Genomic DNA, 17,786 nt, shown 5'->3' on the forward strand with positions numbered 1-17,786 from the left:
AAAATCTGAATATAGGAAAGTTATAAGAGATTTGTGAGAAGGGAATCTAAAGGAATTTTAATGTGTGGTCACGCTGATTAAGATTAAAATGTATTTATTTAAAAATGAGTCTTAATATCAAAAGTAAGCTGGTACAGGCTCTGGTTTAAGAACGGTGAGGTAAGAAGACCCTGAACTCCCCTCCTCCACAGACACATCAAATATGCACCTATTCATAGAGCAATTCCTCCTAAAGAAAAACTGAGGGCAGACTGAACAACAGTCCAATAAAAAGATGAAAGAAAGGCAGGAGAGATGGAGACACCAGATGAAAGGGACTCCCACCTTGATACTACCAATTGCAGCAGGGAGGAATAGTACCAGGGGACTTGAGCTGATCTGTTTGCCCTGGGGCACAAAAAAAAAAAAAAAGCTATAGTTTAAAAGATCAACTACAAAATAAAGGAACTAGCCCTGGAACCCTGCCAAATGGTAAGATATCTGCTGGAATTCCCTGGGTCTGTCAAGCTGTAGAGCACCAGGGTTTACATTCGCCCATCCACCTTGATAATGAAGATACATGCAGGGTCCAGGGCCATAGCTGGCCTGCTACCTCAGTGAGCCCTGGGCCCCTACCACATATGAGCCTTAGATGCCCTGGAGTACTGATAAAAAGCTGTGATGTAGAAGAGCAAATAAAATATAACAGACCTAGTGCTAGAACTTTGCTAAATGAAAAGAGAGTTGTGCTGGTACTGCGGGTCAGAGCTGCTAATAAGTACCACATTTTATGTTCCTCCTCCACCTTGATAGCACAGGTGTGAGCAGCGTTCTGGGAGCCATACCTTGCCTGCCACATCAGCCTAAAGTACCCTGGGACACAGGAAAAAAAAGAAGTGCTTTAAAAGAGCAACTAGAATATGAAGGAACTGTCCTAAGACCCCACCAAATGGTGGAGGAGATGCTGGAACTCTTGCTGGGTTGGAGGGGCTGCCAAGCACCAGTTTATGTTCCCCTTCTGCCTTGACAGCAAGGATGGGAGCAGGGTCCAGATGCCCTGGCTGGCCTACTACCTCCTTGAGCCTGGATCCCCTAGCCCATGTCAGCCCCAGTTATCTCAGTAAAGTGGCCCCACCATAGTACACACCAACGGATCCCTGGTCAGCGTTTACTACAGCTCCAGCCACTGCACCAGGGTGACATAGATGCAAAGCATGCCAGAACACTCCAGGACCACATACCACTTTGGCTCCAGATGGCTTGTAAGGCACCCATGGTGCACAGCATTCTGAGACTTCCCACCTTATGCCTGCCTCTGTTCTAGCTGCCCCACTAGGGCACTCTCTTCAAAGAGAACCTCAAGACTACCAAGCCCATGCCCACTTCAGCTCTAGCCATCCCCCAGGGAAGCCCCAGAATGGCCTTCCCCAGGACCCACACACCAGCTGTAGTTCTAGTCAACAAGCCAAAGTCACTGGGTGACTACACACAGTCTACATAGAGGTTGATCTTACACAAGACCATTTTCTCAAGTTTAAGAGAAGGAACTAATTCTATCTAATTCATAAAAGCAAAGAAAGTCAAGCAAAATGAAGAGATAGAGGAATGTGCTCCAAATGAAAGAACAAGACAAAATCTCAGAAATGAAACTAAACAGAGATAAGCAACAAGCTGACAAGGCATTTAAAGTAATGATCATAAAGATGTTCACTGGAGAAAAGAATGGAAGAACTGAGTAAGAGCTTCAACAAAAAGATGGAAAACATAAAAGGAACCAATCAGAGTTGAATACAATAACTGAAATAAAAATATTCTAGAGGGAAATCAAAAATCAACATCAACTTAGTCAACATCAAGTGAACAAACATTTGCATTATAAAGGTTCGAGAAGGATAAGAGAGAAAAAAAGCAGAAAATGTATTTGAAGAAATAATAGCTAAAAACTTCCCCAATTTGAGGAAGGAAACACATCCAGGTTCAGGAAGAATAGAGAGTTCCAAACAAGATGACCTCAAGTGAGGGCCACACCAAGACACATAATAATTAAAATGTCAAAGGTTAGGCCATCTTGTGTCCCCATGTGTGCACCTAATCTCAGCTGGTCTACCCAAGACCCCTTGAGCACCAATCCTAGTCCCCCATGGGGCCCCATTTCCACTCCAACAAGATGGAAGAAACTATCATGAACCAAGAAAAACTTGCCACACATGCACGTTGGTGGGAAAGGAACTGCTCACTGAAAGAAGGTAGTTCATAGAATGGCTACAGCAGATGATAGAGAACTTCAGTTCTTCTTAAAGAAGTTGGGGACAAACTATCTCTGGTATTGAAAAAGTGAATGTGTTCACAAACCAGGGAACAGTGATCCACTTTAACAACCCTAAAGGTCAGGCATCCCTGGCAGCAAACACTTTCACCATTATAGGCTGTGCTGAGACAAAGCAGCTGACAGCTACCCAGTATCTTAAATCAACTTGGTAGAGACAGTCTGATTCCTTTAACAGTCTGGCTGAAGCTCTGTCCAAACAATCTGTGAATGGAAAAGCATCACTTGCTACCAGAGAGGATGATGATGATAAAGCTCCAGATCTTGTGGAGAATTTTGATGAAGCTTCCATGAATGAAGCAAACCAAATTGAGTCAACTTCTGAAGAAGATAAAACCTGAAGATGTTACTGGGAGCTGCTGTTTTACATTATGACCACTTTTTAAATTTTGTTCATGTATCTGTTGCAATCTAGATCTCTAATATTTTTAAGTGCAAGCCCTTTGGGCACTGCAACTCTGCAGTTTTTACTTATGCATAATTCATTCTTTGCAGCTAATAAGCTGAAGGAGCCTGGGAATAAAGTTTGAAACAAAGTTAAAGTTCTTTGCCTAGTTAAAAAAGTCAAAGGTTAAAGATAGAGAATTTTAAAAACAGTAAGAAGCAAGAAGTTATGTACAATGGAAACCTCATAAGACTATCAGCTGATTGTTTTTAGGAGAGACTTTGTAGGTGAGAATGGAGTGGCATGGTATATTCAAAGAGCTGAAAGAAAAATCTGCAACCAAAAATACTTAGCAGTATTACCATTTAGAATTGGATAAATAGTTTCCCAGGCAAGTAAAAATTGAAGGAGTTCTTGAGGTAAGAAAGGAAAAGCCATCATTAGAAGAAAATTATGAGTAAAAAGAGTAAAACATGACAACATATACATAAAACATGGAAGTGGAGTAAAAAATGTTCTTTTTAGAACATGTTCAAACTTAAGTGGCCATCAATTTAATAGAGACTACTATGAACTTAAGATGTTATATATAAACCTCACAGTAACCACAAACCCCAAATCTATAATTGATACATTAAAAAAATGAGAAATCCAAATGTAACACTACAGAAACTAATTAATCACAAGAGCAATAAAGAAAGGAATAAAGATCTACAAAACAGAAAACAACACAATAGCAATAAGTACATACTATCAATAATGACTTTACATGTAAATGATCTAAATGCTCAAATCAAAAGACATAGGGTGGTGGAAGGGGGAAAAACAAGAGTCACCTATCTGATGCCTACAAGAGACTCACCTCAGACCTAAGACATACATACCAAAAGTAAAATGATGGAAAAAGATATTTCTTGCAAATGAAAGCAAAGGGAGAAAAAGCCAGGTAGCAACTATACCAGACAAGATAGACTGTAAAACAAAGACTTTAACAAGGGACAAAGAAGGACATTACATAATGATAAGGGATCAATACAATAAGAAAGTATAATAATTATAAATATGCACCCAACATTGGAATACCTAAATACTTTAATACTTACTTTATGTTTAAGTACCTAAAGGGAGAAATTGGTAGTAATACAATAACACTAGGGGCTTTAACATCCCACTTATATCAATGGACAGACTGTTTAGGCAAAAATCAAGAAGGAAACAGTGTCTTTGACACATTAGACCAGATTGACTTAAGAGATATATAGAATATCTCATCCAAATACAACAGAATGCACATTCTTTTCAAGTGCATATGGAATATCCTTGAGGATAGATCACATATTAGGCAGCAAAACAATTCTTAATAAATTTAAGAAGATTGAAATCCTATCATACATCTTTGCTGACCACCATAATATGAAACTAGAGATCAATCACAAAAATAAAAAAACACGGCATGTGAAGGCTAACCAATATGTAACTAAACAATCAATGGGTCAATGAAAAAAATCAGAGGAAACTAAAATAATACTTGGAGATAAATGAAAATGAAAACACAACAGTCCAAAATCTTTCGGACATAGCAAAAGCAATTTTAAGAGCAGTTTGTAACTGTACAGTCCTACCTCAAGAAACAAGAAAAATCCCAAATAAACAATGTAACTTTATACCTAAACGTGCTAGAAAAATAACAAACAAATCCCAAGATTAATAGGAGGAAGGAAATATAAAGATCTGAGCAAAAATAAATGAAATAGAGACTAGAAAAACAATTTTAGAAAGATGAATGATAACAATAGCTGGTTCTTTGAAAATATAAAATTGATAAACTAGACTCTTCAAGAAAAGGAAAAAAAATTAAATTGGAAATGAAAGAGTAGTAATAACCAAAATCACAGAAATACAAAGGATTATAAAAGACTACTACAAAAAATTACATGTCAACAAGTTGGACAACCTAGAACTGGATATATGTCAACATGTTGGACAACCTAGAAGAACAGGATAAATTCCTGGAAACATACAGTCTTCCAAAACTAAATCAGGAAGAAACAGAAAATTTGAACAGACCAATTACTAGTAACAAAATTGAATCAGTAATCAAAAAACTATCACTATCAAAGTCCAGGATCAGATGGCTTCACAGAGAATTCTACCGAACATTTAAAGAAAAGTTAATACCTATTCTTCTCAGAGTATTCAAAACCATAGAAAAGGAAAGAAAAGTTTCCAAATTCATTCTACAAGGCCAGCATTAGTCTGATAACAAAACCAGATAAAGAGACTATACAAAAAAAGAAAACTACTGATCAATATCCCTGATGAGCATAGACACAAAAATCCTCAACAAAATATTAGCAAACCACATTCAATAAAGCATTAGAAGAATCATTCACTGTGATTAAGTGGGGTTTACTTGGAGATGCAAGGATGATTCAATATTTGCAAATCAGTCAAGAATAAAAATCATATGATCATCTCAATAGATGCAGGAAAAAGCATCTGACAAAATTCAACATCCATTCATGATAAAAAAAACTCTCAAAATGGACTTAAAAGAAACACACCTCAATGTAATAAAAGCCATTTTTAAAAAACCCACAGCTAACATCATACTCAATGACAAAAGACCAAGAGCTTTTCCTCTAAAAATCAGGAGCAACACAAGGATATCTACTCTCACCATTATTATTCAACATAGTATTAGATGTCCTAGCCCCAACAAAAGAATTAAAAGGCATTGAAATTTGTAAGAAGTAAAACTGTCACTATTTGCAGATGACATGAAAGAAACCCTAAAGATTCCACCAAAAAACTATTAGAATAAATGAATTCTATAAAATTGAAGGATACAAATACACAGAAATTGCTTGCACATTAGCCTTGGCAACATTTTTGTAGATATGTCTTCTTAGGTAAGGGAAAAGAAAGCAAAAATAAACTATTGGGACTACACAAAAGTTAAAAGCGTTTTTTGCAGTGAAAGAAACCAACAAAATGAAACGGCAACCTACTGGATAGGAGAAGATATTTGCAGGTTATATATCCAATAAAGGATTAATATAAAAAATATATAAAGTACTCATGCAACTCAACACAAAAAAAAGTGATTGAAAAATAGGCAGAGGGGGGCAACTGGGTGGCGAAGTTGGTTAAGTGTCCAACTCTTGATTTCAGCTCAGTTCACCATCTCAGAGTCATGAGATTGAACCCCGAGTCTTTGATTCTGACATCTGGAAATCTTCTCAACTGGCTACCCTGGTTTATAATATGCTCCAATCATTAACCACTGCTTTGTTTCCAATGAAATGTCTCTTATTTAATAAGATTACTTACTACTGATTATTTGAACTATAGGCCTAACTTGGGGAAAACACCTGTACACTGCCTCCTGAAATGAGTTTAATTGAACTGACCTAGTTCAACAAGAACCAATTTTAGTATGCAAAACTTCCAGGGAAGTTTCAGAGGAGGGAACCATAGGGGATAAAAGCAGGCTGCCCCCACAAATGTGCTCCTTTTGCATATTGGTTATTTTGAATTAAAGTTACTGAGAACTGGTTACTATATGAAGAAGACTCTGACACTCCTTTATCTACAGACAGTAAGAAATAAATCTTCCATGTGAGAAGTGCCCTCCCTGTATCAGGTAGAGACACCCTAATCATCAGAGCCAAGGAATTCAGAGTCAAAAAGGTTATATAATCAAATCTTTTTACTTTAACATTTGGGCTAAAGTAGTAAATTAGTAATTTAGAATTATTTACTAATTAAGCTCCAGAACATAAGTTTTATTTGTCCTGTCAATTACTCACAGATTTTATATTTCTTTGTATAAAACATTTAAAAAGTTGCATGACTTGGTCATTTGAGGCTTAATTTCATTATTGGGCCTCTGTATACACATAATAAAGCTTCAAGGTTTCTCCTGTTAATCTATCTCATGTCAATTACTCTTACATCAAGAACATTGAAGGGTAGAGAAAAAAATTTCCTCCCCAAAACCAGTAATCAGTGCTCTCAGGTATCTCTTATGAAAGATATCCTGACCAGCCTGCTCAGCAGTGCCCTAGCAAGGCAGTTCAGATTCCTCCAGATTTGCCTGTAGGGAGAATATACATATATGTGTAGATTAAGGCATAGATTTAAACAGATGTCATGGATCCTCAAGAGCCTGCTCTTGACACCTGTACCCTTCTGACATTTGCCTTCTTTCAGGTCCCTAGCTACCTTGACCTACCATGACATACCAGGGTAGGCACCTGTCAGCCAGCCTTGGGAAGTCAGAGCCCCAAGGCCTGTGGAGCATCAGTTGGTCCCGAACCACCTGTATCACCTCCTTGGGCAGTGGAAGTCAACCTCTAACAATATTTCAGAGGCATCAGAATGTCAACAAGTGACATTCAGTCTACATTTGGCTGGCTTTCTGTTGAATTCTGGAATTCAGCAATGAAAGCTCCCAGATGTCTCATTAGAGGCTACATCAGCCATTCTGCCTGCCATAACCCTCGAAGGGCAGTCCAGTTTTCTCCAGCTCTTCCTCAGTGTGAATATGCACATTTGTGTAGATTAGGGCTTAGAATTGGACAGATGATTTGTACTGCTCCCAGCCAGATTTCTACTGAAATGTTTCCTGTAATAAGTGCCTAGCTACCCTGACCTTCATTGCCCACACCATTTGTACCCCAACATCAAGCTTCTTCAATAAAATATATTTAAAACACCTGAGTGTCTCAATCAGTTAAGTGTCTGCAATTAGCTCAGGTTACGATCCCAGGGTCCTAAGATCAAGTCCTACATTGGGTTCCTTACTCAGCAGGGAATCTGCTTCTCCCTCTACTACTCCCCGCTGCTCATGTTCTCTCTCTCAAATAAATAAAATCCTTTTAAAAAAATTTTTAAAAATTAAACACAGGTGTAAAAAACAGGACAGTAATTAATATGACTCACTAACCTTACCAAAATTACCTAAGATGTGGTTTAGGGGTAGAATTGATTATATATTCATTTCTGAGGATTCCTGAGAAAACTACTGAAGGCTTAGGCCAGAAAAAAACTTAAAATTAAGTAAACTCCAGATGTTGGCCTGATCACCCAACCCAGTGAGTTATATTCTGTATTAAAAAAAAAAAACAAGTAAAAAATAAAAATAAAAATAAAAGATTTAAAAAAAAATAATAAGAAAAAAACTAAGAAAGACATCCCAGGCTTGGCTGGGATAGAGCCCAGAGAGCATGACCAGCTCCTTGAGAGAAGATAAGCAAACAATCTGGGGGACAGACAGTATGGAAATAGCAATCTGAGGACCCTGGGGTACTCAGTGGGGAGATAATTTGCTCACCTCAGGCAGCATCCCTATTAGGCAATATTCACTGAGACATCTCTCCAGGAACAGGGTAGCTGGCCGATGACATTTCCCTTCCCCAACTCTTAGCATAAACACAGAACCACTAGCAGGAGGCAGCACAGAGCTGACACTGGCTGCTTAACTTACTAAGCACCTCCACACCCCACCCCTGTACACTGGCATGATTGCCCTTGCCTTCCAAGTCAAGTTTGCCTCAGTCCCAGTGTGGTGGGCCCCACCCCCAGAAGACCAGCATAACCCCTACACATACCATGTTTCCTGATCAGAGAGTTCTTCAGGGCCTCAGTTCTGGTGGAGTTGGTGTCAGGTCTCATTTCACAGGCAGACCAGAGCACACCTATTTAAAACTTGCCACATTCAAGCAGGGACCAAACACTTCCCACACAGTCAAGGAGAGCCTCTACAGATGACTGGCCTGAAGGACAGAGCAGCTAAAACACAGCAGCAGAGTGAATGCAGCACACCCCAGAGATATTCTCCTAAGTGCCAGGCCCTGGACACTACATGACCTCTTCTTCATAAAGCCATTACTTTTGGAAGAAGGAGACATAACTAGCCTAACATAGAGAAGCAGGCAGAGACTTAGACAAAATGTGAAGCCAGAAGAATTTATCCCAAATAAAAGAACCAGATAAGGCCACAGCCAGTGATCCAAGCAAAACATGCCTCATGGAGAATTTAAAGCCATGATCATAAGAATAGTCACTGGGCTTGAGAAAAGAATAGAAGATATCAATAAGACTTTTACAAAAGAAATGAAAGAGTTAAAAAAGAATCAGAGATGAAGATTACAATAAATGAGATTGGAAACAGGCTTGATGCAATGAATAGCAGGCTAGCAAAAGTAGAGGAATGAATTAGTGACCTAGAAGATGAAATAATGGACAATAATGAAGCTGAACAAAAGAGAGCATAGACTTAGGGAACTCAGTGATTCCACAAACACAATAACATTTGTATTATAGCAGTCCCAGAAGAAGAGAGAGAAAAGGGGTCAAGATATTATTTCAAGAAATGATAGCAGAAAACTTCCCTGATCTGGGGAAGGAAACAGACATCCAGATCCTGGAGGCACAGAGAACTCTCATCAAAAATCAACAAAAGCTGCCCAACATCAAGACATATTATGATTAAATTTGCAAAATATACTGATAAAGAAAAAAATCTTTTTTTTTTTTTTTGGATAAAGAAACAATCTTAAAAAGCAGCAAGATAAAAGAAATCCTTAATTTCACCTTAACCAATAAAGGTAGCTGAAAATTTCTCAACAGAAACTGGGCAACCCAGAATGGAGTAGAATGATATATTCAAAGTGCTGAATGGGGAAAATCTGCTGCCAAGAATACTCTATCCAGCAAGGCTATCATTCCGAATAGGAGAGATAAAGAGTTTCCCAGACAAATAAAAACTAAAAAAGTTTGTTACCACTAAATCACCCCTGCAATAAATATTAAGGAGAGACCAAAAGTAACAAAGACAAGAAAGGAAGAAAGGATCAGAGGAAAATCTCCAGAAACAATAACAAAACAAGTAATAAAATACCAATGAGTACATGTCTATCAATATTACTTTGAATGTAAATGGACTAAATGTTCTAATCAAAAGACATGGGGTGTCAGAATGGGTAAAAAGAAAACGAGAACCACCTATATGCTGCCTACAAGAAACTCATTTTAGACCTAAAGATACCTGCAGATTGAAAGTGAGGAAGTGAAGAAGTATTTATCATGCAAATGGATGTCAAAAGAAAGTTCAAGTAGCAATACTTATTTATATTGGACATATTGGCTTTTATACGCTTGCACTGTCTTTTTCCTGCTTTGGTTGTGGGGGTACTACCCACCTCATGGAATGATTCTGAATGTGTTTCATCTATTCCATTATTTGTAAGACCTTGATAAAGATTATCATTAATTTTTTTTAATGTTTGGTAGAATTCATCAGTGAAACCACGTGGTCTTAGGCTTTCCTATACCAGGAGATTTTTTATTCCTAATTCAACTTTCATTCTTGTTATTGGTCTAAGAAGATTATCTACTTAGATTTAAGATCTACTACTATCTACTGGATTTAAGATTCATGATTCAATGTTAGTAACTTGTGTATTTTTATGAATTACCTAGAAGTTTTTTCCTGTTATCTGACTTGTTAGTACATTATTGTTTACGGTAATCTGTTATCACATCAATGTATTTCTGTGGTTATCTGTTGCATTGTTTTATTTTTCATTTTGGTTTTTGAGTCTTCTTTTTTTCTTAGTTAATCTGTAGCTTAAGCATTGCCAATTTTGTTTGATTTTTTATTTTTAAAAATCTTTTTAAAGATTTTATCTATACATGAGAGACACAAAGAGAGAGAGAGATGCAGGCTCCATGTGGGGAGCCCGACGTGGGACCTGATCCCAGGACTCCAGGATCACACTCTGAGCCGAAGGCAAGTGCTAAACTGCTGAGCCACCCAGGGATCCTGTGATTTTTTTTATTTTATTTTTATTTATTTTTTTTTCTGTGATTTTTTTAAAAAAACTGCTCTTTACTTTCAATGTTATGCTATTGTTTATTCTGGTTTTTATTTCTTATTTTTCTTTGTTATTTTCTTTCTCTACTAAATTTCATCTAAGTTCATCTTTTTCTAGTTCTTTGTGCTGTAATGTTAAATTGCTTATTTGAACTTTTTTTCTAAATAAAAATCTTTATAGCATAAATTTCACTCTAACATCTGCTTTTGCTGCATCCTATGGGCTTTAGAATATTGTGTTTTCTTTCTCTTTTGTTTTGAGACATATTTTGATTTGCTGTTTGAGTTCTTTTTTTTTAATAATAAATTTATTTTTTATTGGTATTCAATTTGCCAACATACAGAACAACACCCAGTGCTCATCCCATCAAGTGCCCCTCTCATTGCCTATCACCCATTCACCCCCACCCCCCGCCCTCCTCCCCTTCCACCACCCCTAGTTCATTTCCCAGAGTTAAGAGTCTTCATGTTCTGTCTCCCTTTCTGACACTTCCTACACATTTCTTCTCCCTTCCCTTCTATTCCCTTTCACTATTATTTATATTCCCCAAATGAATGAAAACATATAATGTTTGTCTTATTTGCCCCATTGCTTGTGCACTAGTATGTTAATATTTACATATTAAATAATATTTACATTGTAGATTTTCCAGCTTTGTTTTATTATCTTTAATGTTGAATCATGTTTAGAAAATATAGTTGGTATGATTTCAGTCTTTTTAAACTTGTAATATTTGATGTCTCTTTTTATGTGATTTAGCCAGGGGATTCTTCTGTGTATATCTGAAGAAAATGTGCATTCTATTTTTCTTGGATGGAATGTTATATATATATATATATACATATATATATCTTTTAGAACCATGTGTATTCTGAAGTATGCGTCAATTTAAAAATGTTCTTGTAAAAAATACTTCAACTAAGGGTACTCATTTAAAATAAAGTATATCAGAGGGGAGGTGGGTGGGGGGCATGGGTGAAATAGGTAGAGGGGATTAAGGGTACACTTAACATGATGGGCACTGAGTAATGTATAGATGTGTTGAATCATTATATTGTACACCTGAAACTAATATATTATATGTTAACTAACTTTACTGTTATTAATATTAAAAACTTAATTAAAGAAGTCTTCATGGAAAACAGCAGGGGAATTTAGTAATATAATAATGACATTAGGACTATTAAATATGATTTATGATAGAGGACAGACACCCTCACTAATATATGTGGAAGCAACAGAAAAATTTTAAAGGTCTAAACCCCATACCCCCACATTAGAGAACAGCATTATTTACAGTATTTGCAGGTGCCAGAAAAACAAGAAAACTGATTGACTTGATAAGAACAGCTGAGAAATTAAATCAAGATAAAGGTTATGGCTTGAACACTCATGTATATAGACAAAAAGGCTTCCACCTAATGTAAATAAACCAAATCAAAATAGAACACATAAATCTACAAGGCCCTTTTGGCAACCTAAACCATTTAGACCATCAGCCTTTAAAACAACTATCAAAAAAGAAACCCAGCAGAAACTTCAAAAACTATATACAGTGGCAAAAAAATGGAAACAACAAACGCTTTAGAGGAAACAGAACTACAGAAAATAAACCCACCTAGAGACTCACTAACCCATTTACTATAAATACTATACTAACCCTTTTATAAAACCTAATTCCATTAATAAACAAGCCACTGAAAGCCAAAGAAGAACCAACCCTGTGAGCGCCCCTCTTTCCCCGCACCCCAAGGGACTCAGCAGTCTCTGTGTCTTGGCCCAAGCTGGAGACAATCACCTGTATGTTACACTGGCCATAACAACAAAAAACCCTTTTCTAAGCAAAAGTACTATATATGCCAGCATGTTGTTAGGTGCTGGAGCTCAAGTAACCATGATACAAAGATATCCTACAAATTTAGAAAACCCTTTAACAATAAAAAGGGACTAATTGAAGGATTGGGAAGAAAACCCCTATGAGTACATAGATTCCTAAGAATTGTTAATAGACCAACCATTAAGGCTAAATACCTTATAGATCCCAGTCAAGAAAATATTCTTGGAATGGATGTAATAAGACATATAAAAAAATCAAGGGAAGCATTCAGTAAGTCCTAAACTATTGCATCTATTATTTCATCATATACTAACTCAATCTGACCTGTTAAAAAGCCAGATGGGTCATAGAGATTTATAGTACTTTATAAGAGTCTAAGCATTCTCCTCAAATTGAGGGAGCACTCCTGAATACAGGTGCTAACATAAACAATATCATTGGATCTGGAACTGATTACCTGGTGATAGATTTATCTGACATATTCTTTGCTATTCCAACAGATGAAGAGAGCCAATTCATGACTACATTCACATAGGAAGGCAGAAAATATTGATTTACTGGGTTACCACAAGGATACCTTAACAGCTCAGTAATAGCCCACAACCATCTAAAAAAGACATCCAGGACTTTCATGAAAAATGCCACACATACACAAATTAGTATTTCCTATATTGATTACATATTTATGGTCATAACTTGGAAGAATAGACTAAGGTCACAATAGAGTTAAGTAAGTTCCTTACACTCAATTGATCCAAATAATGACCATCTTAGAACCCCAGACTACAGTAAATTTTCTAGGCTAAAGTTGGTCCTCTGAGGGGGAAAAATACCAGATCCAATTATAAACAGACTGCAAACCAACTCCTACCACAAAAGCAGCAGCTCAGAAACTGATAGGACTGTTTGGATCTTGAAAATAGCACAAACCACATACAGGGATCATATTAAGACACAATTATGGAATAACTAGGAAGAGTAGGGAACTTAGATGGAGAGACTCAAGAGTCAGCCTTTAGTTATTTGAAAAAATGCTGTCAGGACTTCTTAATATATTGGCACCAGTTAATGAGGACTGTAAATATAGAATGCCTATACTCAAAAGAGTTTACAACATAGTCAATGTGGACTGAACATTGCAGGACCCAAAATTTTACCCAACTGTATTTTGGACTGAGAAGTTCCCATGGTCTGAGAATATATACCAATCAATTGAAATGTTCACTTAGGCACTCTATGAGGCCCTACAAAATAAAAGCCACTAACAAAAAATACACCAGTTAACTTCAATTTCAACAACCTATCCTGGGATGGGTAAAGCAGACCCCTGACAAACAGGGTAGCTACTCCTAACCATAAACTTTTAATGTAGAAATGGTATATTTATGAGCAGGATGTATGGTTGGAAGGTCAACCCTCAGCATGAACTAAGGAAATTTCAGTAAAGTCAATGATGGTGCCAGAATTTTCAAGGGGTGAGCCCATCCAAACTCAAGCTGTTGGGCAATCAGGAGCACCCTGGCCCATGGAACTCACAATACATGGTTTATAAATAGATCACCTCCATGACACTATCTGAATTATGATGGTAGTCCATGGCCTTGAGGACTAATGATGGTCTAACCCTGACAGAATCAGGCTCAGGAAAGTCAGCACAATATGCTCAACAAATGGTCAAAATACATGATTGAACGAACAATCTGTTAATGAAACTCAGAATGAGGTATATCTTTTCTCAGATTGATGGGCAGTAGCTAATGGAACAGATCTTTGTCAGGAATGTGTTGGGGAAATGACTAGAAAATGGGAAATAAGAACATAGGGTAAGGACATATGGCAGTATAGCACTGGCTGACATCTCCCTATTCACACATGTCTCTGCACATCAAAAGCACAATGCTGAAGTAACCGAATTTAATAACCAGATAGACAAATTCACCAGGAAAATTCAAAAGAATTTTTGAATCACTAAATTGTACACCTGAAACTAATATAACATTGTATACTAACTATATTGGAATTAAAATAAGAAAATAAATTAATACATACATAGATTGGTTGATATGTGGAATACACTTAAAGCAGCTATAATCTTATAGAATACTGGTTGGAGATAACAGATAACCCAACCAGAAATAAATAGATGCCACATCCTAATGCCTCTAATTCCTGGGCAACTGTGAAATTAGACCACTGGCACTTAAAAAAGGGAAGGTGACATTGAGTTACCACACTTTTATGATTCCCCAGTATCAACAGGGAGAGTGGAGCCTATGAAACATGGAAAGCGCCCTTATGATAGAAGGAAAATAGGTTCTATGGATATTTGTTGGAATGAAACCAAAATACCTTTATTACTACTAGACTTTGACTATACTGATGGTATATGGCTATGTCTATGGCTTTGATACTTTCTCAACCAGTTGTATGTAACATAGGAAATTGGACCAGGATAGTATGCTCTAAGCCAAACCTCATCCTAACTTCCTGGAGTCAAGGGGAAATTAAGGAACATAAAATATGACAAGATGTGTAAAACAAGAACAGGTCATAAATATAAAAATAGGAAAAAAGGGCAGCCTGGGTGGCTCAGGGGTTTAAGCACCTGCCTTTGGCCCGGGTCGTGATCCTGGAGACCCAGGATCGAGTCCCACGTCGGGCTCCCTGCATGGAGCCTGCTTCTTCCTCTGCCTGTGTCCCTGCCTTTCTCTCTCTGTGTGTGTATTCTCATGAATAAATAAATAAAATCTTTTAAAAAAAATAGGAAAAAGATGTTATCACGGTCAATAGAAGATAAAGGAACTATTAAAATAACCAGGGAAATATTCCACACTGAACCTCCTAAAAGTAATATAGTAAATGCAAATCATACATTAGAAAAGACAAGTAATGGCACCTTTGGAAGATGAGACTGTAAGTGTCAAAATAAGTTTGCAGGAATTGAAAAGAATAAAAACGTGCAACCCTAAAACAATAACAGGCTTGAACTCTGATGTTATGGCAATTGATAGTGCTACGCAAGCTTGTGCCTCCTGGAGCTTTATAAAAATGATCTCTACTTGGAAATATATTTGTCAAGGAAGTTAGGCTGAGTGGTTTAAGAAAGTTTTTTAGTTGTTTGGCAATTGGATATGGTACCATGGCAGAAAGTTATGTTTATATTGATAATATTAGGAATATGGTTACTTAAACTGGTCATTAAACTAGAATGTATGTCAAACAAAAATACTTCAAAAGATGAATGGGTGTGATTAAGATATAAGTGATGTAGAATCACAAGGTGGAATGGTAGCTTTGTGCACTTAGATTTGTACTGGGGCATTAAGCCCTTAGTTTTAATTAATGTGGGAAAGTTCTGAAATCACTGAGTGGATATCATGTATTGGCTTAATATGAGTTAAGGTTGTCTTAATATAAGAATCGTTATAGTTAATTAAAGTTGTTTTGTTACAAGAACGAAGGAAGTTGTCTCAGAAATATCATTTCTCTGTTCTCACCATAAGAACTCAGCTCATGAGGGGCCCTGCTGGGGGTCTGTTAATAAAAACCTGTGAAAGGACTCCTGGGTGGCTCAGTCAGTTAAGTATCTGCCTTTGGCTCAGGTCATGGTCCAGGGATCCTGGGGTCAAGTCCAGCATTGGGCTTCCTGTTCAGCCGGGAGCCTGCTTCTCCCTCTCCCTCCCACTCTGCCTGCAGGTAAGAGTTTCTGGGGATGAGGAGAGAGTGCTGGGTCTGCACAAGGCCACACTTCTCTGATCTAAAATAGCTCTCTGAAGGCCATGGGCCAATTAGCTCCTGCCTGGTAAAGGCAACTCCCTGGGTTGCAGTGGCAAGAGCTGTGCAGTCACCTGGTGAAGAGGATCATCCTGTCTGTCAACACCAGCACTGTCACACCTTAGCAACGTGCTCTAGCAGGAGACTGGCGCTCTTGCACTGACAGCAGGACATCAGCTCTGGGCTTAGCCCTGATCACAGGCCAACTTATATAAACCTACATACAAGCCAAACTTAGACTCATTCCTTTCATCTCCCCTTGCCTGGAACAATAGTGTGATTAATCGAACATTGTTTTGGAGTATGTCATTCTTTAATGACTAATTGGAAGAAACTGTTCTGTATGCTGTCGGCTTACAAAATTCACACAGTGAACCAACACAAGGACATTGTTGGCAAAGACAAGTCACGGGGTGCCTGGCTGGCTCAGTCAGTGGAGCATGCAAGTGTTGACCTTGGGGCTATAGGTATGAGCCCCATGTTAGGTGTAGAGATTCCTTAAGAATCAAAAAATCTTAAAAATTTAAAAAGACAAATTCAGTCCCTGAAAATGATATACCTCCCTAAACAAAACAAAGCTCCTGGAAGCCTGTGGAGCTAAGGCCCATCTCCAACCAAATGTATTGCCTCAAAGGTGGAGGAAGCCACTCCCCACTCAAAGTCACTCTGAGGGAACCACTGAAATGGGTGATAATCAGTCCCCATATTTACTTACTATTTGCTGGGATCCCGGGCTGTTGACAGCCATCAAGTTACCCATGTGTTTCTTATTGGAGTATACCTCAGCCATCCTGCAGGACCCAGCTACGGAAGTCTTCCAGGTCTGCCTTCAGGGGGAATATGGGCATTTGCATAGGTTAGGGTTTGGAAATAGGCAGAGGCTTGGTGCCCGCAGTGGGCCCCCTGCCACCTGGCCTCAGTAGATATTAACCTGTTCTAAGCCATTGATAACCTGACCTGGGCCTCCCATGAATGCACCACCCACAGCTTGTTGGCCAGTCTTTGGCCGAGGGGGTCCTTCGGGTCTGTGGAACTTGGGTTCTTCCCAACCACCTGCTTACCCTCTAGGGTAGAGAGAGTCAACCCCTGAAAATCTCTCTGAAGCTAAAGTTTTAAACTGGTGACTGTCAGGACCCATTTGGACTTGCTGCCTGATTGGGTCCAGACTTCTCCAGCAATGGAGGCACCCAGGTGTCGATTATTGGAGGATACCTTGGCCAGTCCTCCTGGTCCTGCACTGAAAGACAGCCCAGACTCCTTCAGCTTTACCCTCAGGTGAATATGTGCCTTAGTGCAGTTAGGATTTGGAATGAGTCTGATGCCACGGATACCAACAATCTGCTCTTAAAACCTGATACCTAGCCCCCATGTTGACTTGCTGCTTGATTGGGTCCCAGGCTGCTGTTGGAACCAGAGCCTCTAGGTTTCTACTAAGGGAGGATATCCTGTCCTGCCAGGGCAGCCTCTATCTGGCAAAGCAATTGAAATACTCCAGCTCTGCCTTCAGGCAAATTAAAATTAAATTATTACTGAAATATAATTTGAAATCTGTTAAGTAAATAGCAGCCTAAAAGTAGATGAAGTGAATCTGACCGAACTAAA

The sequence above is a fragment of the Canis lupus genome, chromosome 7, assembly GCF_003254725.2.
Source record: "Canis lupus dingo isolate Sandy chromosome 7, ASM325472v2, whole genome shotgun sequence".
In the NCBI taxonomy this organism is placed as follows: domain Eukaryota; kingdom Metazoa; phylum Chordata; class Mammalia; order Carnivora; family Canidae; genus Canis; species Canis lupus.